Source organism: Onychomys torridus, chromosome 6 (genome assembly GCF_903995425.1).
Source record: "Onychomys torridus chromosome 6, mOncTor1.1, whole genome shotgun sequence".
Classification (NCBI taxonomy): domain Eukaryota; kingdom Metazoa; phylum Chordata; class Mammalia; order Rodentia; family Cricetidae; genus Onychomys; species Onychomys torridus.
Genome location: NC_050448.1, coordinates 14,762,668 through 14,787,158, shown reverse-complemented (window position 1 = coordinate 14,787,158; position 24,491 = coordinate 14,762,668). Strand labels below are relative to the sequence as shown.

General features: G+C 42.7%; 1 long non-coding RNA gene across 2 annotated transcripts in view; it reads right to left on the bottom strand.

Annotated features, from left to right (window-relative positions):
- Positions 1-24,491, bottom strand: part of LOC118586042 — a 493,690-nt gene that overhangs the window by 88,196 nt on the left and 381,003 nt on the right. The window lies entirely within an intron of this gene.

Here is a 24,491-nt window from a genome sequence, read left to right as displayed (position 1 = left end):
ATTGTGTATATGTGCCACATTTTCTTAATCCATTCTTCAGTTGATGGGCATCTAGGTTGTTTCCAGGTTCTGACTATTACAAATAACGCTGCTATGAAAATAGTTGAGCATGTGTCCTTGTGGTGTGATTGAGCATTCCTTGGGTATATGCCCAGGAGTGGTATGGCTGGGTCTTGAGGTAGATCGATTCCCAATTTTCTGAGAAACCGTCTTCTGTCAGATGTGGGGTTGGTGAAGATCTTTTCCCATTCTTTAGGCTGTCTTTTTTGTCTTATTGACTGTGTCTTTTGCCCTACAAAAGCTCAGTTTCAAGAGGCCCCATTTATTAATTGTTGCTCTTAGTGTCTGTGCTACTGGTATTATTTTAGGAAGTGATCTCCTGTGCCAATGCATTCAAGACTACTTCCTACTTTCTCTTCTATTAGGTTCAGAGTAACTGGATTTATGTTGAGATCTTTGATCCACTTAGACTTGAGTTTTGTGCATGGTGACAGATAGAGATCTATTTGTAATCTTTTACATGTTGACATCCAGTTATGCCAGCACCATTTGTTGAAGATACTTTCTTTTTTCCATTGTATAGTTTTGGCTTCTTTGTCAAAAATCAAGTGTTCATATGTGTGTGGATTAATGTCAGGGTCTTCAATTCCATTGGTCTGTATGTCAGTTTTTATACCAGTACCAAGCTGTTTTTTTTATTACTATAGCTCTATAGTAGAGCTTGAGGTCATGGATGATGATGCCTCCAGAGGTTGCTTTATTGTACAGGATTCTTTTAGCTATTCTGGGTTTTTTGTTTTTCCATGTGAAGTTGAGTATTGTTCTTTCCAAGTTTGTGAAGAATTGTGTTGGGATTTTAATGGGGATTGCATTGAATCTGTAGATTGCTTTTGGTAAGATTGCAATTTTTACTATGTTAATCCTGCCTATCCATGAGTATGGGAGATCCTTCCATTTTCTGATATCTTCTTCAATTTCTTTCTTTAGAGATTTAAAGTTCTTTTGTTTGTTTGTTTGTTTGTTTTTTGTTTTTTGGAGACAGGGTTTCTCTGTGTAGCTTTGCGCCTTTCCTGGAACTCACTTGGTAGCCCAGGCTGGCCTTGAACTCACAGAGATCCGCCTGCCTCTGCCTCCCGAGTGCTGGGATTAAAGGCGTACACCACCACCGCCCGGCGAGATTTAAAGTTCTTATACAGGTCCTTCACTTGTTTAGTTAGTGTTATCCCAAGGCATTTTATATTATTTGTGGCTATTGTAAAGGGTGATGTTTCTCTGATTTCTTTTTCAGGCCTTTTATCATTTGTGTATAGGAGGGCTACTGATTTTTTTTTTTTTTTTTAGTTGATCTTGTATCCTGCCACATTACTGAAGGAGTTTATCAGCTGTAGGAGTGCCCTGGTAGAATTTTGGGGTCACTTACATACACAATCATATCATCTGCAAATAGTGAAAGTTTGACTCTTCCTTTCCAATTTGTATCCCTTTGATCTCCTTTTGTTGTCTTATTGCTCTAGCTAGAAGTTCAAGTACTATGTTGAATAAATATGGGGAGAGCAGACAGCCTTGTCTTGTTCTTGATTTTAGTGGAATCACTTTGAGTCGCTCTACATTTAATTTGATGTTGGCTGTTGGCTTGCTGTAAATTGCCTTTATTATGTTTAGTTATGTTCCCTGTATTCCTGATCTCTCCAAGACCTTTATCATGAAGGGGTGTTGGATTTTGTCAAAGGTTTTTTCAGCATCTAATGAGATGATTATGTGGTTTTTTTCTTTCAGTTTGTTTGTATGGTGTATTACATTGACAGATTTTCATATGTGGACCATCCTTGCATCCCTGGGATCAAGCTTACTCGGTCATGGTGGATTAATTTTTTGATGTATTCTTGGATTTGGTTTACCAATATTTTGTTGAGTATTTTTGCATCAATGTTCATGAGGGAGATTGGTCTGTAATTCTCTTTCTTTGTTGCATCTTTGTGTGGTTTGTATATCAGGGTAATTGTAGTCTCATAAAACGAGTTTGGTAATGTTCCTTCTGTTTCTATTGTGTGGAACAATTTGAAGAGTATTGGAATTAGCTCTTCTTTGAAAATCTGGTAGAATTCTACACTGAAACCATCAGGTCCTGGGCTTTTTTTGGTTAGGAGACTTTTTTTTTTTTTAAAGATTTATTTATTTATTATGTATACAGAAGGGGGTGCCAGATCTCATTACAGATGGTTGTGAGCCACCATGTGGTTGGTGGGAATTGAACTCAGGACCTCTGGAAGAGCAGACGGTGCTCTTCACCTTTGAGCCATCTCTCCAGCCCCCAATTGGGAGACTTTTAATGACTGTTTTTATTTCCTTAGGGGTTATTGGTCTATTTAAATAGTTTATCTGGTCTTAATTTAACTTTGGTATGTGGTATCTATCCAGAAAATTGTCCATTTCTTTCAGGTTTTCCAATTTTGTAGAGTACAGGTTTTTGAAGTATGACCTTATGATTCTCTGGATTTCCTCGTCTGTTGTCTGATTTTGTTAATTTGGATGCTCTCTCTTTAAATTACCAACAAATTAATGTTTTTTTTTTAATTTATTTTTAAAAACTTCTTTGTTCACGCCAGGTGAAGTATCTAATTTTGATTCTTATCAGTAGAGACTTTGATACACAGCATTACTTAGGTGTAAAAGTGATGAAGCTGAAGATTCTATAGTGCTAATCTAAGGCATGGCGTGTGTGTGTGTGTGTGTGTGTGTGTGTGTGTGTGTGTGTGTGTGTGTATGTGTAAGGAACACAAGAACATGGGTCTGCAGTGTGCAGGCTATAGGTGTGTGCATTGCTGTGTATGATACACATTTCACACTGTCCTATGAAGTCCTCAAGTTTGTCTCTGTTCTCATTGATTTCAGCTCACCTGTCACCTGAGAGCATATGGTGTGTACTTTAGTCATGCAAGCCTCTATTCTCTCATTCCCCACCACAAATTCACACACACACACACACACACACACACACACACACACACACACACGTTCTTCTACTCTTTACCACCTTTTCCATAAAACTTCTGCGTGATTCCTACCAGAAAATTATGATGAAGGCAGATTATTTCTATGATGGTTTTCCACCATCCTGAGAGCACCCGGACATGGCTGTGCTGTTTCAGGAGTGAACATCACTAGCCGGTGTTCATTCCCAATGCAGATCCCGACACCCTCAACCTTGCACACCTGTCACTGGCCTCTGTATTGTCTGTCCTCTTCCCTCCATCTGCCTGTGGGGCTTCAGATGGCTCCTTTAGGAGCACAGGCTCTCCCAGCCACTGCTGCATGGACATGGCTCTCCCACGGGCATGTGTGCTGTTTTGTGCATGCAAAGGCTTTGACTTCCTAAAAAGAATACAAATTCTGGCAAGGTTTTATTTTACACTTTCACAAGCATGTAATTCTGGGTTGAGTTACTGTGTCCATGTCCTCCACTTATTTTCTGGAACAAATTCTTCATGTATGTCAGTGGTTCTCAAACTTCCTAATGCTGTAACCCTGTAATACAGTTCCTTGTGTTGGGGTGATCACCAACCATAACATTATTTTTGCTGCCACTTCATAGATGTAATTTTGATACTGTTAAAAATTGTAATGTAGCCAGGCAGTGGTGGCTTACACCTTTAATCTCAGCACTTGGGAGTCAGAGGCAGGCAGATCTTCATGAGTTTAAGGCTAGCCTGGTCTACAAAATGAGTTCCAGGAAAGGCGCAAAGCTACACAGAGAAACCCTGTCTCGAAAAAACAAAACAAAACAAAACAAAAAAGATATGTAAATTTGCTTTCTCCTCCAGCCTAGCAAGGTGCCCAAGGAAAAGAAGGCCAAGGGGAAGAAGGTGGCGTCAGGACCCCGCTGTTGTGAAGAAACAGGAGGCCAAAAAAGTGGTGAATCCTTTGTTTGAGAAAAGGCCTAAGAACTTCGGCTTTGGGCAGGACATCCAGCCCAAAAGAGATCTCACATGCTTTGTCAAATGGCCCGGCTACATTAGGCTGCAGTGGCAAAGGGCCATCCATCCTCTACATGCTGCTCAAAGTACCTCCTGCCATTAACCAGTTCCCCCAGGCCCTGGACTGGCCAACAGCTACCCCGCTGCTGCTCAAGCTTGCTCACAAGCACAGGCCAGAGACAAAGCAGGAAGAGAAGCAAAGGTTGTTGGCCCGTGCTGAGAAGAAAGCTGCTGGAAAGGGGACATCCCAACTAAGAGACGGCCTGTCCTTAGAGCGGTGGGTCAATACCGTCACCACCTTGGTGGAGAACAAGAAGGCTCAGCTGGTGGTGATTACCCACCATGTAGACCCCACTGAGTTGGTGGTCTTCCTGCCTGCCCTGTGTGGAAAGATGGGGGTCCCCTACTGCATCATCAAGGGAAAGGCCAGGCTGGGCGGCTGGTCCACAGGAAGCCATGCACCACTGTTGCCTTCACACAGGTTAACTTGGAAGACAAGGGTGCTCTGGCTCAGCTGGTGGAAGCTATTAGGATCAATTACAATAACAGCTATGATGAGATCCACCACCACAGGGGAGGCAATGTCCTGGGTCCTAAATCTGTGGCTCGGATTGCCAAGCCAGAAAAGACAAAGGCCAAAGAACTCGCCACTAAATTGGGTTAAATGTACACTGCTAAGTTTTCTGTACACAAATATAATTACAAACTTATCTTCCAAAAAAAAAAAAAAGATATGTAAACTTAAATAGGATACATCGATACACCGGGAGCCCACATCCCCATGCTCTCCCAGCAGCTGTCCTCATCACTTACTTCCTCCACTACCCCTCCCTCCTCTTCTACTTCTTTCTTTTCCACCTCTGCTTACTCTTCCTCTCTTTCCTCTTCCCCTTCCTCTTCTTGTCTTGCTCCCTATCTTCCTCTTCACTTCCTTTCCTTCCTCTTTCTTTTCATCATCCTTTTCCTCCTCCTTACTTCCCCTGCCTTCAGAGAAGGGTTCCCGCTCCGATCTGTTCTTATATCTCTTTCTACACTTATACTACCTGCTTGGCAGGCCTCACTTCCTTCTGAACAACAGACATCCCTAGTGTGCACTAACCACTTACCACACTTTATCTAAATTATCCTGTTTCTTGCCTGAGTCCTCACTATGCTTTTAAAAGTCTTTAGAATAGAAACTGCTTATTATTCATTGTCAACAGTGTTTTCTGTTCTTAGTCCCAAGCTCCTTCCTTACCATGTGACATTCTGAGTTGATAGCCTTGGCCATTGCCCTGTCATTCACAGAGATGTGTGCTTAAGGGAGAAGAGAATGGTCCTTGTGGGTGTTGGACCTCCAGTCACCCTCAGCCTCAACTGTGGGACCTGCCTTGTTCTCTCCTTCGCTTGACATTGTCCCCGGGGCAAAACCTCTCTATTGTACATGCATCCTCCCCTCCCTTCAGGAACATGACTAAGTGTCATTCAGTCAAAAGCTCTATACCAGGAGGAACCAGGATCCCTGAGAGGGTCCTTTGACAGCCTGGGGCCACCCAACACTTCTGTACTGAGAGGAGATGTTATTTGACTGCAGTGCCTTTGAATTTTGCTGACGTTCTCCCTCTTTCTCCCCGCCCCCTCTCTGACGTAGGGTTTCATGTAACCTAGTCTGGCCTAGAACTCCTCATTCTCTTGCCTGTGCCACTTGAGGGCTGGCATCGCAGGTGTGTTCAACCAGGCTTGGTTTGTGTTGCAGAGGAACCAAAGGGACCCAAGGCTTTGTGCATTCTAGGCAAGTGCTCTACCAATTGATCTAATCCCTAGACCACTGATACCTATTTTAACCTGATTCTACTTTTTTATTTTTAAAGGAAAAAAAATATAGAGACATGAAACAGTATGAGTATGCTTGTTAGGACTGTGGTGGGTTGGGGGGCTGGGCTCCATGGTAACTTTGTCTGCAGAGCTGTACCCCCAAAGTGACAAGTACACATTCCATCCACTGAACTGGCAGGCTCAGCCCACCAACCCAGGGGGGTTCCCCAGGGCAGCATTGCCTGAAAACAGTGTGCTTCAAAGGATGCTCTCTAAAAAATGCAGAACATAGGGTTACAGTAGCTTGCCCTGTTCATCCTTTCTGTCAAGAAACCTGCAATTTACATGAAAAAACCAGAGACTCCAAGTGCTTGAAAGCAGAACCCAAGACACTGGGTAATTAGGCCCTGGAAAAAGATCAGCATTTTTCTGTGTTTTAATTTTAACTTTATCTGTCTATCTATCTATCTATCTATCTATCTATCTATCTATCTATCTATCTACCTACCTACCTAGCTGGCCAGGTACTCATTATAATTCTCCAGTCTCAGCCTCCTGAGTGGAGTGCTGGGATTACAGGCAAGCACTACAACACAGGGAAAGGATGATTTATAAAATCTCAGCAGATTACTGAGTTTTTATCACTGTAGAAGGCTGCCTTCCCATGGTTTAACTTACAACATCTTCCAATGCCTGATATACAGCCATGATTAAGGCATTGCAAGTCTCAGCATACTACATTTCCAATACCCATCTGTGATAAATACTTTTCTATTGCCATCATAAGATACCATATTAAAAAAAGAAAGCTTAATTTGGGGCTTATTGTGGTGATATATTGTGTATCCTAATAAACTTGCCTGAGGATCAGAGAGAGGACAGAGCCAGCCACTAGATTAGACATAGAGGTCAGGCAGTGGTGGTACACATCTTTAATCCTATCATTTGAGAGGTAGAGATCCATCTGGATCTCTGAGTTCAAAGCTACACTGGGCTACATGGAATTGATCCAGTATAGGAGAGAAACAGAGCCAGGCAGTGGTGGCACACACCTTTAACAGGGACTCACTTTCTTTAGGCTGAAGATTTCTTAGAGGTAAGAACTAGTGGCTGGCTGTTCTGCTTCTCTGATCTTTCAGGTTTTGCCCTGATATCTGGCTCTTTTTTTTTTTTTTTTTTAAATTGAAAGATCATCTAAGATTCAAACAACAGCTTATGGTTTCAGAGAGTGAAACTCTGTGACCATTATAGACAGGGAGCTTGGCAGCAGAAAGTTAGGTGTGCCACCAGAGCAGTAGCTGAGAGCTTACTTCTTTTATTTTATTTTTTCTCCTTTTTTATTTATTATATTTGTGTTTTAATTTTACACATCAGCCATGGGTTCCCCTGTCCTTCCCCCTCCCGCCTCCACCCCCACCTTCCATCCAGCCCCTCCCCTCCATTCCCATCTCCTCCAGGGCCAAGACTCCCCTGGGGATTCAATTCAACCTGGTGGATTCAGTACAGGCAGGTCCAGTCCCCTCCTTCCAGACTGAGCAAAGTGTCCCTGTGTAAGCCCAAAGTTCCAAAGAGCCAGCTCATGCACTAAGGATAGCACTAAGGATAGGTCCGGGTCTCACTGCCTGGGTGCCTCCCAAACAGTTCAAGCTATTCAATTGTCTCACTTATCCAGAGGGCCTGATTCAGTTGGGGGCTCCACAGCTTTTGGTTCATAATTCATGTGTTTCCATTAGTTTGGCTATTTGTCCCTGTACTTTTCCAGTCTTGGTCTCAACAATTCACACTCTTACAGTCCCTCCTCTTTCTGGACAATTGGACTCCTGGAGCTCCACCTGGGACCTGGCCGAGGATCTCTCCATCCACTTCCATCAGTAATTGGAAGGAAGTTCCAGCACGACCATTAGGGTGTTTGGCCATCTGATCACCAGACTAGGTCAGATCAGGCTTTCTCTCAACCACTGCCAGCAGTCTACAGAGGATGTATCATTGTGGATTTCTGGGGACCTCTTTAGAACTCTGTCTATTTCTGTTCTCATGTGGTCATCATTTATCATATGTGGTCTGTTATTCCTTGTTTTCCCTTTCTGTTCTTGATCCACCTGGGATCTCCTGCTCCCCTAAGCTTTCTTTCCCTTGAACCTTGCCCTTCATTACTCCCACTGTCATCCAGGTTGTTCATGTAGATCTCATCCATTTCTCTGTCACTGGGCAATCCCTGTGTCTTTCCTAGGGTCCTGTTTTCTAGGTAGCCTCCCTGGAGCTGTGTAGCAATATTTAAAGAACTCAAGAAATTAGACATCAAAATGCCCAACAGTCCAATTAAGAAATGGGCTATAGAACTAAACAGAGAATTCTCAACAGAGGAAGCTCAAATGGCTGAAAGACATTTAAGGAATTGCTCAGCATCCCTAATTATCAGGGAAATGTATATCAAAACGACTCTGAGATACCACCTTACACCTGTCAGAATGGCTAAGATAAAAAACACAGAAGACAGCTTTTGCTGGAGAGGATGTGGAACAAGGGGAACTCTCCTCCACTGCTGGTGGGAATGCAAGTTTGTACAGCCACTTTGGAAATCAATATGGAGCTTCCTTAGAAAATTGGGAATCCATCTCCCCCAAGACTCAGCTATAGCACTCTTGGGCATATACCCAAGGAACGCTCAATCATACCACAAGGGCTCAGCTCTGTTCATATCAGCATTGTTTGTAATAGCCAGAACCTGGAAACAACCTAGATGCCCTTCAACTGAAGAATGGATAAAGAAAATATGGTACATATACACAATGGAGTACTACTCAGCAGAGAAAAACAATGACATCATGAGGTTTGCAGGCAAATGGATGGATCTAGAAAAATCATCCTGAATGAGATAACCCAGACTCAGAAAGACAAACATGGTATGTACTTACTAATAGTAGTATACTAGATGTAAAACCAAGATGACTAGAGAGCTTACTTCTTGATCCATAAGCATGAGGCATGAAGGTGACACATCACCTTCAGCAAGGCCACACCTCTTAATCCTTCCCAAACAGTTCCATCAACTAGGTACCAAGTATTCAAATCTATGAGCCCATTCTCATTCGACCCAAAATCCCATCTTTCTTTACAATGACAAAACTAATCATTATTCTAAATTCTAACATTATTTTATTCTGTAGTTTAGTTTATTTCAAAAGTTCAAATATATATGCACATGTGTGTGTGCACGCGCACACACACATTATATGCCTCTTGCTGAAAAAAAGGAATAGAAACAATGCAGTAAAAAGAACATAGAAAACACACACAGTTCACATGCATAGAGGAAGCAGAGGTGGCATACATTCTCTAACCACTCACTGGACTTTTACACACAGTGCTCTTTACCTGCCTTGTCTTTAAAGATTTCTTTAAATTAATTTATCATTGTATGTTTGTGGGCACACATGCCTCAGACTCTATGGGGTCAGTGCTCTCCTTCTGCCTTTGTGTAGGTCCCATGGATTGAACTCAGGTCACCAGGATTCTTCAGCAGGCTTTTTACCCACTGAGCCATCTCAACTGCCTGCTGTCATTATATTTTATATAGGAGCTTTACCAACATCTTCCTGCATCAGTACACATGGATCCAGGAGTCCCAGCTTAGCAGTGCCAACCTGTATGCTGTGGGGGCTTCACTTCTCTGGGTTTCAGACCTAACATCTCCAAAAGGAACTTAAAGGGACTTACGAACCTACCTACCTCAAATCATTTTTCAGAGAATTGAAGGAAATAATGCATTTAACTCAAAGTTTTACCAGTGAAACTTAATAAAGGTTAACACTAGGGTTGAGGACATAGCTCAAAGGTAGAGTACTGGAACACACACACACACACACACACACACACACACACACACACACACAGACGGCAAAACTAATATTATCCATCATGATAACCACCTAGTATTTCTAGTACACAGAAACATCACAGTCTATTAATTGCTTCCTTTGTGTCAGAGTCCAATTTTCTCCTTGTTATGTGCAAACCACCACGTTGAACATTGCTTTACACACACGGCTGACACTGTGAATGACTCTTTCCTCGGCATAATCTCTCAATGGTGGCTATCTGTGGGGTAGGTACATTTTATGGATCTGATTGGCTCTTCTTTATGAGAGGCTATTTAAATTTGCCACAAGGATTTTCTTTTAATTTCTGTTATGATGTTACTGGCCAGTTCTTAAGTTCATGTTGTTATTCTTCTCATAATGTTAAAGCCACCCATCATTTTCTTTGGGATTTCTTGAGTTGATTCACGCTAAGATTAAATAAAATTCTGGATTCTTGTTTATTCCCCTTCAGTAATTTAAAAAAGTCACTTTTAATTTGTTAACCTATTAGAGATATATTGGTTGGATGGTTTGAGGTAAAGGTTAATACACATTGGCATGATCTTTCCACTGGACTTGGTGTGGCTTCACACACATGCATAGGTGTGTATTACTTACTAAAACATGCTATCTCTCATCCATGACCCCAGTGAGCAATATGTTTTGGAGTAATTTTTAATAGCGCCAAGGCGTTGACTTGTACCATCCTGTTTCCATATTGCATTTGTGGAAGGACTCCTGCAGAGACCCATCAGTTTGTCTCCAGGATTTTCCTGACACAATCTGTCACTGTGCCCTCCACTTCTCTGTCCTGGTCTGTGCTCCAGTTTCTCAGTAGATGTGAGTAGAACCGTCAGGTCAGTGAGCATGCCTTGCATTTTACTAGACACTGCCAAAATGCCTTCTCAGCTGACTTATCAGTTTTACTTATTTTTAAAATTAATTTTCATTGATTAAATAAAAGCATAAAGCCCGTGTATATTAGTGGGTAACACAATGTTTCAATACAATGGGCAATATTTAAACCAGATTAAACTTGTACTTTTCCTTAAACATTTATTATTATTGATATTGCTATTAATTGCACTTTTAGAGCTGAGGTGTCATGCAGCCCAGGTTGGCTCCAAATTCACTATGTAGCTGAGAACGGCCTTTTCTCTATCTGTCTCCGTCTCCTAAGGTCCGGGATTGTGAGTGTGTACCATTTGGCCTATTTTTTCTCTTTGTTTTCAGAAACAGTACCTCTGTACAGTCCTCGCTGGAATGGAACTTGCTATGTAAACCAGTTAGCCTTGAATTTTCAGCAATTCTCCTGTCTCTATTCTTTCTTTGTGGTAAAACCTTTAAATATCTTTTTGTCTCATATGAACTGCACCAAACCTCACTGTCCTCTACACCCAACCTGCTGGACATCCAGGTCTTCTTGCTCCATCTAATTTCACGTCCACAGCAGCTGTGTCTGTGAGAGCATTTTGTTGATTTAAATTCCCAGAGTGGAGGGTTTGAGAGATGGTTCAAAGGTTAAGAACAATGGGTACCCTTGCAGGGGACCCAGGTTCAGTTCCCAGCACCAACATGGTAGCTCACAATCATGTTACTCTAGTTCCAGGAGATCCAGCGCCCTCTTCTGGCTTCTGTGGGCACTGCCCACACATTGTACACAGACATACATGCAAGCAAAACATCTATACACAGAACATAAAGATAAATAAACCTTAAATATATAAAAATTCCCAGGGTGTTTACAGGCAGCTCTATGCTAGCCCACTTCTTTGTCTGTTTAACTGTTAGGTGGAATTTAGGAAATCCACAGACTGAGCTTCAAGTTTTAAAGCTATATCAGAGAAATCGTTTTCTTCGGTCTGCTTTAAAAATCCTGAGCGGGCTGCTCTATGCAAAACTGTTGTACCCCTTTTCTTTTAGAGGTGCTAGAGTTTTAGCTGTTGGAGGGAATATTTTGGACTCTTCTTAAGAACACAGCTTTTATAACCCACTAACTCAATACCCACAAGAGTCAGGCCTCAACAACCAGGCAGACTAACCTACCACAAGTCCAGCTGGTCCGTTCCTGGATAGGAAGTCGGTATGTGAAAGAGATACATGGACACCTGCTCTACCCTAGCACTGTTCACAATAGTCAAGATATGGAATCACACAGGAAGGTAAAGGATAAGATGTGTGTGTGTTTATATGTAATGTCTTATTCAGCTATAAATAGTGAATTTATGCTATTTTCAAGAAAATGAATGGAACAGGAGCTCATCCTGTTGAGAATAATTAGCCAGAGGAAGAAAAAGTATCACAAACTAACTCAAAATAAAGGACAGACTTCAATGGAAGGGGTCCTTGGGCAGTGGGGTGGAGGGGAGGCAAGAGCAGGCATACCTTGTGTAATTAATATGGTCCACGATGGACACAGAAAATACACTGATGGAGGAATGGGACAATGACTAAAATACTTCCTAACATGGAAAATCACTACAGTGTGTGTGTGTGTGTGTGTGTGTGTGTGTGTGTGTGTGTGGTATGTGAGGAGAATTAGAAAGTAAACTTGATACCTTTTACCTTTTCTCTTGAGGAGCTCTCATTTAACTTCAAGAGTTATTCAGGGATTTAAGGAGGTGCTTACTCTTGAATTCTAGTTTTGTTTAATCTACTGAAGTCACCTGGAAGCATTTCTCCTGTGGGACAGCTCCTCACAGCAGCTTCTGTTGAGCAGAGGGCAGGGCCATGGGGTGACTGGATGTGTGGAACTCCCCAAAGCTCCCTCACTGAGTGGCCTGTTTTCCAGCTCCTGTGACAGAACAGGAGACAGGCTAACCGGTGAGGTGCAGGACTCTCAAGGTTACAGATGGTGGTCGTGTCCTCCAGTTCATGACCCTCTTAGGGGCTGTTTAAGGTCATTTAAAAACCATTTCTGTAACATGTTATGGCAAAGGAATAAAATGGCTTTAAAATGTTCTGATTGGTTGATAATTTTGCTTCTAAAATTATACCAGTGTTGGTTTTTTTTTTTTTTAACATTTTAACTGTTTCCAAATGCAATTATCTTGAAATAACTATGAATAGAATATTGGACATAACAGAAGAGACAGGCTCTCATAATGTATTAAAGTACTTAATTTAGTAAGTTGAATAGCAGGGACCCATAGAATCCATTTTTGAGCCTGTAATTATAAGTTAAGTCACTATTAAAATGACATGCATATATATTTCCAGTTTAAAATAATTGAAGCTTCACCCCATCCCAATGCTTTCACTCATAACAGGAGACACTTGTGAACATATGAGCTCATACATACACAAAACTATTTGATGATATTTTTCTACCTTCCTTGACAAATGCTGTCTGTTTATATTGCTCTGTTCTAGAACCGCCCATCTTCACCAACTGACATGCATTTTAACCAGGGTAGCTAACAGTGAGATGGCTAGCTAACATTTGAAAATCGGAAGTAATGATAGAGTGCCAGTCCTTAAACGTAACCAGCCGTAGGGTGTTGTATGTCTCCAGGGTAGCTGCCCCTTCTGCTTTATTTACTCATAGGTGTCATTAATACCAAAGATATACAACCTTTCCTGCCTATATGTCACCCTCTCTTCAGGTCTTTAGTAATGCTTGCTTATCTATTTCAGTCAAATGTATTTCTTATTTAAAAAAAAAAAAAAAAAAAAACAGAGTAAGAGGCCTGACAACACAGTGTTATCGAATTTTTTCAGCTGAGACCCGCATGTCATTCGGCATTCAGACCTGCGTGCGCTTGATTGATGGATGGGTTTGCGACAAATCAAACCAGGATCAACAGCTTTGCTCCTTCCCCCATCAGAGAGCAGCGGAAAGCATAACTCCGCGACAATAGCAGGATTAGGGATGCATTAGCTAGCCATCGACCAGAACCATCCATCCCCATCAATACCGCACACGTAATAACCTGAAGCTATGATAAGGAAACAAAAGAAGGAGAAAAGAGACAGGAGAAAACAAATCAATAAAAGAAGGGCTTCTCTGCAAGCTACACTGGCCAAATGAAGACCCCCCTCCTTCCAGGGACTCGTGTGGCTGAGTGTGCAGACACCTTACCCAGAGTTCACACGGGAAACAGAAGGGCACAGGTTTGGGATCTGAATTTTGGTCTCAGTACATGTTGCAGTAGTTATGGAGTGAGGCTACATTCCTAAAATTGCTTTTAAAGAAAGAACACCTTTCACCTCAGTGGTTCAGAGCCTGGATGACCAGAGGGCTCTCGGGGACACAGTGGTTAGAGCATGTATGTCCAAATCCTCATGTAAACATTCCCTTAAATATGGGTTAGCTTGACAAATCCCAATTGACTGGTTCTATCAGACACACAGAAAGCATGAATTTTACCTCTTAATGGAAAAACACAAATAGCCCTTTGACAGAAACTAATGCCAATCTTAAGTCTCACTTTTCTAGGGAGTCTTTTTCCTTACAAAATCTTTTCACACAAAAATTTTTCTTTCTTTTCAAATTGTAGAATATTTTGATGATAATTTCATCATTTTCCCCCACAAACAATGGAGTGTTAAGCGTATTTATTCAGCTTTTTGTTCCGTTTCTTTGGAGAGCTTTTGATTTTTGTATTACCTATCATATTTGTTCTAATTTACAATTTATTCTAATTGGCCATTGAATGGGCCAGTGTGGTTTTCCCCTGGTGAGGAGGACATTAGCGACATTTGTTCTGCTCTGAAGAAGAGACGAGAATGGAGGAACCCCTCCTCTGATTGTGGAGCCCCTGATCTTGGGAAACGGGCTTCATCACCGGGCTTCAGCCCCATGCTTAGAACAAGAAGAACATTATGATAATTTATCATTATCATCATTGCCGTCATTATTAATGTTGTCAATATTCTTTATTGACATGGCCTAGTGCTTCATTTCCAGGCATAAGTTTGCAAAGTGTTGTTGAAAAGAAAAAAAAAAAGGGCATTTAGCTCTATCCTCTTGTTTAGTTCTGGGGAGATGCAAAATCTTTTTCTTTATTGAAGTAAATATAGAAAGAACTTTGAGAAATTTCACAACCAAATAATGTGCAGACAGTTCTTAGCACAGGACGTAAGCTTCAAAATGTTAGACCAAAATAAAAGATTTTGGAGAATTTCTAGGTGGGATCTGGTGGCACAGGCTGGTGGTCCCAGCTACTCAGGAGAATCACAAGTTTAAGGCTTGCTTAGGGTGAGTTCAAGGCCAGCTTGGGCAACTTAGTGAGCCTCTGTCTTAAGATAAAGATGAGTAAGTTGAAAAAATGATGGGGATATAGTTCAGCAGTAGAGCACTTGCCTAGTTAAATGTCCTGTACATGAAAGATGAGAGCACCGAGTAAAACAATTTAGTGATGGTTTCTTGCTCTTTCAAAAACACGTGTGGGAGTGTTTTGGCTACATGTTTACCTGTGCACTGCATGAAAGTACCCACAGAGCCTAGAAGGGAGAGTTGAGTTCTCTGGGACTGGAGTTACAGGTGGTTGTGAGCTGCTATGTGGGTTCTTGCAACTGAATCTGGATCCTCTGGAAGATCAGACAGTGCTCTTAACCCCTTCACCCTCTCTCCAGTCCTGGTTCCTTGTTTTTATATTTTTGTTTTTGAGATAGGATCTTGCTAGTTAGCCCAGGTCATTCTTGAACTTCATAGACTCGTGCCTCAGCCTCCTGAATGCTGCAGCTCTTCTGCCAGCTAGTGATGGCTATTATTATATCTGTGGAATCTTATCTTAGGGATCCAAAGTCAACTGTTCATAGTAATTCATTGTAGGTGCACAGGCAGCTATGGGCTTGTGTTATTGAAGTTTGGAGGCATATTAATCAGGGAACACTGAATGACTGTAAGCACACACACAGATGTGTGTACAAATTCACACACACAGACACACACACACACTCAAAACAGTTGAATTTCAATTATGATTCTTTGGACTTAAAATGCTTAAAAATTTCAAAGCTGCACAATCTTGACATTTTAGGAACCATTTCATGTATACCTGTGTAGTTGGTAGTGTTTGAAAGTCTGTGCAAGCCACAGGGAGCCTGACTTCTAGTGTGTGTGTGTGTGTGTGTGTGTGTGTGTGTGTGTGTGTGTGTGTGTTGTGTGTGTGTGTGTGTGTGTGTGTGTGTGTGTATGTGTGTGTGTGTGTGTGTGCAGATGCATGTGCTTGTGTTTTTCTCATTCACCATCAATCTTCATTTTTTTAAAAGGCAGTCTCCTGCTTAGCCGGGAGCTTTCCAATTTGGCTAGACTTTCAAACCCGAGCTTAGGCATCTACCTGACTCCAGAAGCCAGCACCAGGTACAACGACTTACAGCCCTCACACCAAGCTTTTCACATGGGTGCTGGGGCTGGAACTCAGGACTTGCAGTCTGCACTTCATGCTCTCTACTGGTTGGATTGGAGGCAGTGCATGTTTCTTTCAGATTCTGAACATCCTAGGTCAGTCTTAGTAAGTGATCTAGTTACCTAGGTCTACCTCTGTCAAAGCCAAGTGAGCCTCACACCTAACAACATCTCCAATGGGCTCCCTCCATTCTTCATCCCCATAGACAGCTCTCTGAAGCATAATTATAAGTTCCCTCAGGATTTGAACAGATCCTGGCCCTGAATCTGGGTACGTCTATACCCAAAGGAGGAATGTTCAGAATTCAGTGGTCTATCAATGTAGTATTAAAGAATATTGCTAATCTCTAACTGACATTAATCTAAATGTGACTATGACCCCTGATACATTTGCAAAATATAGGTCATGCATAGCCTGATTGATAGTGTTTCTTCAGGGCATAGCTATTCTTTTTAGCATTCCACAAAAGCTATTTCAACTGCTCTTACGCCCATGGCCCAGTGTGGAACCTCTCACTCATTCCATCAAAGGTAGCATGAGTAAAACTCTGCCTTCTGTATACTGTTTGTGCACTGGAGGAGAAGGAATCCATTTGTCCCTATGACATGGTCTATGCAGCTCTTTGGATGGTACCTGAAGGCTGCTCTATGCTGCAGGTGTACCTAGTCTTTTGATACCGAGGCACAATGACCACGTTATCATCTACGAAGTTCACACTTGAGAACAGTGCGATTAAGTTATAAAAAGAAAGGAAAAAAGAAAGGAAAAGAAAAAGAGCAAAAATATTCCATGTCTTAAATGAGTTTACAGTTTTTGTTGCACCATACTTATAGTTATCTTTGGCTCCAGATGGCTGTCAGGCCAAGGAATTGGACAAGCCTGCATGGCATTAGAATTCTCTCTGTATATTCTAGAGCGGAGGAAGACCTGGAGACAAGGCTTGTGTTATCCAGGGCTAACTGCCTGACAGACCGTGGAATCACACCGAAGGAAGCATACATATTTAACGGGGACAAATGTGCATGTATCTTGGAAACGCTGTGAGAAGCTCAAAAGCAATGGTCAGTGCTTGATGCACTTTCATTCCATAGTCAAGTGTGCAGTGCAGTGCTAAGTGCAAACATCCTTCTCCCTGTCTCTCTGATGCAGCTGCAGAACAAGCTGTGTGCTGATTTCCTGGGTCATCATTGGAAAACTATTCAGATAACACATGAATGCAAAGATAAGACATTAAGGCTTAAATGTGAACCATTATGACCAGAACACAAAATATAAAACAGCTATGCCTAAAATTTTCTGTTTTTCTTCTCCTATGCCAAAGACCAAAGATGAGGCTATGAGGCATGTAGCAGATTTTCCTCTGTGGGTACACACACACACACACACACACACACACACACACATTGGTCTCAAGAAATGTGATTTGGGGCTCTCGATCTTTGCTAATGAGATCTCTTTGCCACGTTCAGAGAAGAGCTGGCTGTGGTTCAGCTGGTAGAGTGTGACCTGGCATTAGTCTCTGGAGTCCCTCCCCAGTACAACATGAACAGGATGTGGAGGCACATGCCTGAAATCTCAGCACTTGGGAGATACAAGCAGGGGGATCAAGTTGATCTAAGCTATGCAGTGAGTTCTAGGCCAGCCTGGGTACATGAAGTCTTATCTCAAAAAGAAAAAAGAAAAGGAGGAGGAGGAGAAGAAAGAAAAAAGGAGGAGGAGGAGGAGGAGGAGGAGGAGGAGGAGGAGGAGGAGGAAGAGGAGAAGTGATGCTTGTTGCTTTTGCTGGCAGACTTATTTTAAAATATACCCACAAAGTTGACATCTGTGCACTATCTGAGTTTCTGTGTAAAAGGACCCCAGAGAACAGTGTGGAAATGGACTGAAAGTTTAACAATTAATGTAGTCTGAAGCTGTGAAATTGCAAGGTTAATCATGTCATTTTGCCAAATTTAGAGATTTTAAATTGGCACAATATCCAACTTCACTGTTTGCTAGTTCTGACCTGGGAGAAAACACTGGTAGCCAGAGGCTCCTCAACAGTCAGATTTCTTAAGAACTTCAGAGACTTCTTCTCAATGGGGCATCCTGGTCCTGAACAGAGCAACTTGGTCCTGTCTTCCTTGAGATGTGTACGAAGTTGGAGTTACAGGCCTAGCTGCCTGGGCATGAACAAGTCAGGCCAGAGACTGTTTGCTTCCACTCCTTCTGGTTATGAAGTGATGGGGACACTTTAATGCCCCCCAAACATCTCAATCCTTTATTTTGTGATTAATGATAAAGGAGAAGTTCACTTTTGTTCTAAGGGGAAATTGTTAGTGCTTGAGAATTAATAGTAGTTCATGTAATTCAAGATAATCTATGCTGTTCCCTCCAAAGCAGTACTTACTTCTAAATGTTTTCTTTTTTCTTTTCTTTTCTTTTCTTTTTTTTAATATTTATTTATTTATTACGTATACAGTGTTCTGTTTGCATGTATCCCTGTAGGCCAGAAGAGGGAACCAGATCTCATTACAGATGGTTGTGAGCCACCATGTGGGTGCTGGGAATTGAACTCAGGACCTCTGGAAGAACAGCCAGTGTTCTTAACCTCTGAGCCATCTCTCCAGCCCCTAAATGTTTTCTTTTATAAATTAAAAAAATTATCCCTTGAGAAATTCATACATGTATACAATGTATTATGATCATATGACCCACCTCCAACTTCCTCTAGTGGGAGCTTAAATATTTTTTGACTGATGGTAAACATGATGGAAGAGGTTAGATAAATGGAAAGATCCCTATGGAGTTTTCTCAACCTCAAGAAAAAGCTCTGGTGGCATTTAGGGACAAGATGAACTCAAAACCTTTGCTCCCAGTCTTAGGCTCCAGTGTCAGCACTACTGCATGTCTGACAGGTGTGAAGGATATGGGTGTGTGCATGGGGGGGGAGGGGAGGTTTGCAAGCATGAGGCCCTAGGTTTGATCTCCTGAACCACCTGATAAGTTATCTCAGTGCTGGGGAGGCAGAGACAGGATGGTCTCCAGGGCTCACTGGTCATCTAGCCTGGTGGGTACAAAGTAAATGGGACACTATCTCAAATATAAGGTGAATGACATCTGAGGAACCACACCTGAGGTTATCTTCCTCTGCTCTCCACACGCGTGCACACACAGGCACACACAGGCACACACACACGGTGGGGGCGGGCAACAGGAAGGGAAAAGAAAGGAGGGGCAAACTCCAGTTGTATTCCACATCTAAGGGCCAAGATCACACTCTCAGGGAGACTAAGCATCGACCTCTATTTGGAGACTGTTCCATGGTGGGCACGTGGACTAGAGAAACAAACGGCACCACTGCCTGCTAGCTCCAGATCTTTGGACTTGATTTTTGGATATTGCAGGCTGGGCTCTTTCACCTCTCTGCACTCTTCCCCTCATTCTTAGGACCGCTGCTGGAGAAGAGAACTCTTGCTAGTTGCAAACACTTTTCTGAGTGTGTTGCAAAAATCACATTGTTTAATATTTGCAAAAGTATCCAAGATAGCAATATTGATGTCCCACTTGGAGTCATGAAGAAACTGAGGCACATCAGAGTAACTCACCCCAAGCCAGCCTGGACATGATCAGGTCTAGCTCTAGAGTACCCCAGACTTCTCCACTTCTTGCCATTCATTCTCGTATAGATTAGGCAAATTCATGTTACAGAATGTGCTGGAGTCAGAGAGGCACGTGGGGCCACTGTCTTTGTACTGCACAATTCATCAGGTTGAATCCCAACGCACACAGTGACAGAGGCAGAGACTGGGCTGAACTGGAGAGTCAGCCAGTCACTGCTCCGAGGGAATGCATTTTGACAGGTTGGAAACCCGAACTCATGTGCATGTCCATTAGGCTACTGTTTTAACACTGGCCCTATAAAATGCTGAGCCCCAAATACCTTGATTTGTCTGGGAGCATTTGGACACCCTGAGGGCACTGCATGGAATGGCACTCGGCTCATTTCATGGGATGGTTGCATGGACCCAGTTCCCACCATATCTCACACTTGCTGGGGTAACGGGGTTGGAGACTTCATTTGGACAGTGGAGGCAGGGGCTGTGGTCTAATCAGCTTTCTCCATCCAACTCATTGCTACCCTCAGTAAAATAATTCCGTCCTCCATGTCCCAAATGAGGAGTGTGAACTCACACATGTATAGGTGGACACCTGTGCGCGCGCACACACACACACACACACACACACACACACACACACACACACACACACACACTCCCTATCTGTCAATGAAGTGAATAAAGGATAAAGGGTATTTTTGTGTGTTTGGGAGAGAGCCAATGAAAATACAGTTTCTCCATGACACTGAGGTGAGCTTCTGCGAGGTAGAAGGTGCATTGCTTGAAGCAGTAAAGATATGCTTTTCCTTCCTCCGAAGAGGACAAACTTCCCGCCTATACCCTGAGACCTAACGTTCTTCAGCCTACCTTGGATGTGAGGAGCTGGCACAGAGACACACACAGCACCTAGATGTGGTGATATTGTGTTCCCCAAAATATTGTGCACCCTAATAAACTTATCTGGGGTCAGAGAACAGAACAGCCACTAGATAGACATAGAGGCCAGAAAATGGTGGCACACACACCTTTAATCCTAGCATTCCAAAGGCAGAGATCCATCTTGATCTCTGTGAGTTCAAAGCCACATTGGAAATAGCCAGGTATGGTGACACATGCCTTTAATTCCAGGAAGTGATGGCAGGAAGCAGAAAGTATTTAAGGCATGAGGATTAGGAACTAGAGCCTGGTTAAGCATTTCGGCTTTTAGCAGCAGTTCAGCTGAGATCCATTTGGATAAGGACACAGAGGCTTCCAGTCTGAGGAAACAGGATCAGCTGAGGAATTGGCAAGGTGAGGTGGCTGTGGCTTGTTCTGCTTTTCTGATCTGGCTCTGGGTTTGATTTCATTAATAAGACCTTCCAAGATTCCTGCTGCACCTAGATGCTGAAGGCCTAACACCAGTTCTGTTGCTTCTTGGCCAAGAGCTTGTAGGAATTCCTCTAACCTGACAGGAAACTGGGGTTCAGGGTTAGGCCTAGGGACCAGTGAGTCCAAATGGGTAAGTCCTATTGCATTGCTTCTGTTCCTCAGTCTTGGGGTATGCTGGCCGCTTCCTTTAACTGAGCTGCTGTGTTGGGACTTGCAAGTCTCTTTTAAGACAAACTTCCCTTTTTGTGTGTGTATGTGAGTGTGTATGTATGATCATGCATGCATGTGAATGTGTGCTCATGTGCACGTGTGTGTGTGTGGGGGGGGGGGCTAGAGACAACCTTGGGTGTTGTGTCTCAGGATCCCTTGATGTATGTTTTTGAGTCAGGGTCTCTTACTGGATAGGAGCTTACCAAACAGGCTAGGGTAGATGGGAGTGACTCTCAGGGGAATTGCCTGTCTTGTTTTCTTGACACTAGGATGTGCCACCACAATGATCCTTTAAAAAATAATTTTTGTGTGTGTGTATGCCAGAAGACAACCTGGGTCTGTTCTTGACTCCCACCATGCAGGTTCTGGGGATTGAACTCAGGTGGTCAGGCCTGGGGTAAACACTTTTCCTAGGTGCATCTCTCCCTGGCCCCACATCAGGAATTTTATGTAGGTTCTGAGTATCAGGCCCTCAAGCTTACAGAGAGAGCAGTTTACCTCCAGGGTTGTCTCCTGGTCCCACTCTTCCCTCTTCAATGCATGATCTTGAAATCCTTTCTATCAAAACTCCTTGAGGACCAGAGCCCCCTTACTCCTGCTCTGGCTTCTCTGTCTTGCCCACCTCCTATTGTGTAAGGCTGACATCATCACATCTCAGGGCCGAGAGTCTCCCCTACTTGAACTCTCAACCTTAGAAAGGCTGGGTAAGATCTAGAGTCCACAGTAGGTCTTCTGGATTCCTATGCATGTGTGTTTCAGGGAGAAACTCTTGATTAGAATATACAACCACTTTATAAGCTCATTATAGTTAGTTCAGGGCATCAGAGAAGTTAGAAGTCACATAGCTCTTCCATAGCTGTGGTGGATGAAATGTTATTCACCGCATTACTGTATTTTTTTCTTCTTGAGCTCTTGAAAAGATGCCATTTCCTAGTTATCTTTAAACTCAGGGCAGGAGTAGGGAGGGCCTTGAAGTTATGTGTTAGACAATGGAGTGGGCAGACATTTCACAGACCTTTCACAGGACTTGTTCCTGATAGGGATCTTCAGATCTTGTTTTCCCTACCAAAGATGACCTTGGAAGAAATGCCACAGATGGCAGAGCAACAGAATAAAGGAAGGCCACCCAGCCCTCATGACAAAATCTTATTGAACATTTAGGGTTAGTTGGGTGATGACAGAATTGGGTCTTAGAGCCAAACTATTGGACATCAGTGTTTTAACACATTCTGCTATGGTCTCTTCCTATTGATATTGGGGGTGGGGGATTTTAAATAAAAGAAAAACAAAGAGAGGAAAGAAAATATAAAACTGAAAAACAAAAAACAAAAAAACAAAACACTCAGGCAGTGGTGGCACACGCCTTTAACCCCAGCACTCAGGAGATTGAGGCAGGTGGATCTCTATGAAATGGAGGCCAGCCTGGTGGTCAAAATTGTGAGATCCAATCTTTTAAAAGAATTCCTAGTAGTTCTCATGATACTTTGTTGAGTACACAGTGGTCCAGGTTACATGGAATTCCAAGTCATGATAAAGTGGTCTGACGCAGATACTGCAGAAGTGGCCAGGAGCAACCTCAGGCTTGCCCAGTGTTCTGTTTTCACTCTCATGACTGCTGCTGCAGTTATCAAGTTACAAGCATCTCAGAGGAACTGTTTCCAGGTTATGTTACACACAGCACAGGATTCTTAGAGTTAAGATTATAATAATGTTCTCTATGCTGTGAATGTATTGCTATGATTGATTGATAAATAAAACACTGTGGCCAGTAGCCAAGCAGGAAGTATAGGCGGGACTAGCAGAGTGGAGAATTGGGGTAACAGGAAGGTGGAGAGGAGATGCTGCCCATTGCCATGATGAGGAGCAGGATGTAAAGTACTAGTAAGCCAAAAGCCACATGGCAAAGTATAGATTAATAGAAATGGGTTAATTTAAGATAGAAGAAGTAGATAACAAGAAGCCTGCCATGGCCATACAATTTGTAAGCAATATAAGTCTCTGTGTGTTTACTCGGTTGGGTCTGAGCAGCTGTGGGACTGGCAGGTGAGAGAGATTTATCCTGACTGTGGGCCAGGCAGGACTGGAGAAAACTTAAGCTACAATGATCTGATTGAAAAGTACAGTTCGTAGAATGTTCCCTTTATCAGATGGGAGTTTCCCAGCATCAGGAACTCCAGATCTTTCTTGGGAACTTAAACAAAAGAGGGATCTAACTTCTTTAACGATGGTATCTTAGCCACTGTTCAATCACTGTGAGAGACACCATGGCCAAGGCAACTTACAGAAGAAAGCATTTAGTTGGGGGTTTGCTTACAACTTCAGTAAATTCATAATCATCATGGCAGGGAGCATGGAAGCAGGCAGGCATGGTGCTGGAGTGGCAGCTGAGAGCTCACACCTGATCTTCAAACCCGAGGCAGAGAGAGACTGAGACTGGGCTTAGTATGGGCTTCTGAGGTTTCAAAACCTCAAAACCCCAGTGACACACCTCCTCCAATACAGCCACACCTCCTAATCCTTCCTAACAGTTCACTAACTGGGAACCAGATATTCAAATATATGTCTAGCCTACAGGGTTCATTCTCATTCAAATTACCACACATGACAACCCCATATGGCACATTCTATGTACAATAAGTCTTTGGAGGAAATGGAGGTGATAGATATACTAAGTACTTATACACACAGGTAATACAGAAAGGCAAGGCTTGAACCCAGCCTGTGTGCCTCCACAATACAAACCCCTTGGCCACTCTTGGACTACCACTAGTAACACTTCTACAGTGCTTAGGACAGGACAGGCCCCAGTGGAAGCAAATTCACTGCTCAAGAGTCTTTTTGTCAGCAGACACCCAGAGGCAGAGCATTGTCTACTGGCACAGAACCTTTATTTTGACCATGTGGCCTGGCTAGACCCTAGGGTCAGGATCTTGCTACCAGACAAATTAAAGAAATTGATGGTCAACTCAGCAGGCAGGTCATGCTAAAGCAAGGATTTTTGTGAAGAAATCCACCTCTAGCTTGCTGGCAAACATAAGTTGTGACTAGGGAGGAGAATGTGACTTCAAAATTCATACTGTACAGCATTGGTGGACATTTCCTACTGGCCATCTGTCATGGACCAGGCTTAGGGGTGAGATCTGACAACATGATTTAATTCATGTGTTAAAACAAGTCCCAATCTATTTATTTATTTACTTATTTATTGTGTGCAATTGTGCATGCATGTGAGGGCAGAGAGACATCAGGTGTCCTTTTTTATTGCTTTCTATTTTAGTTTTTTTGTTTTGTTTTGTTCTTGTTTTTCAAGACAGGGTTTCTCTGTGTAGCCCCAGC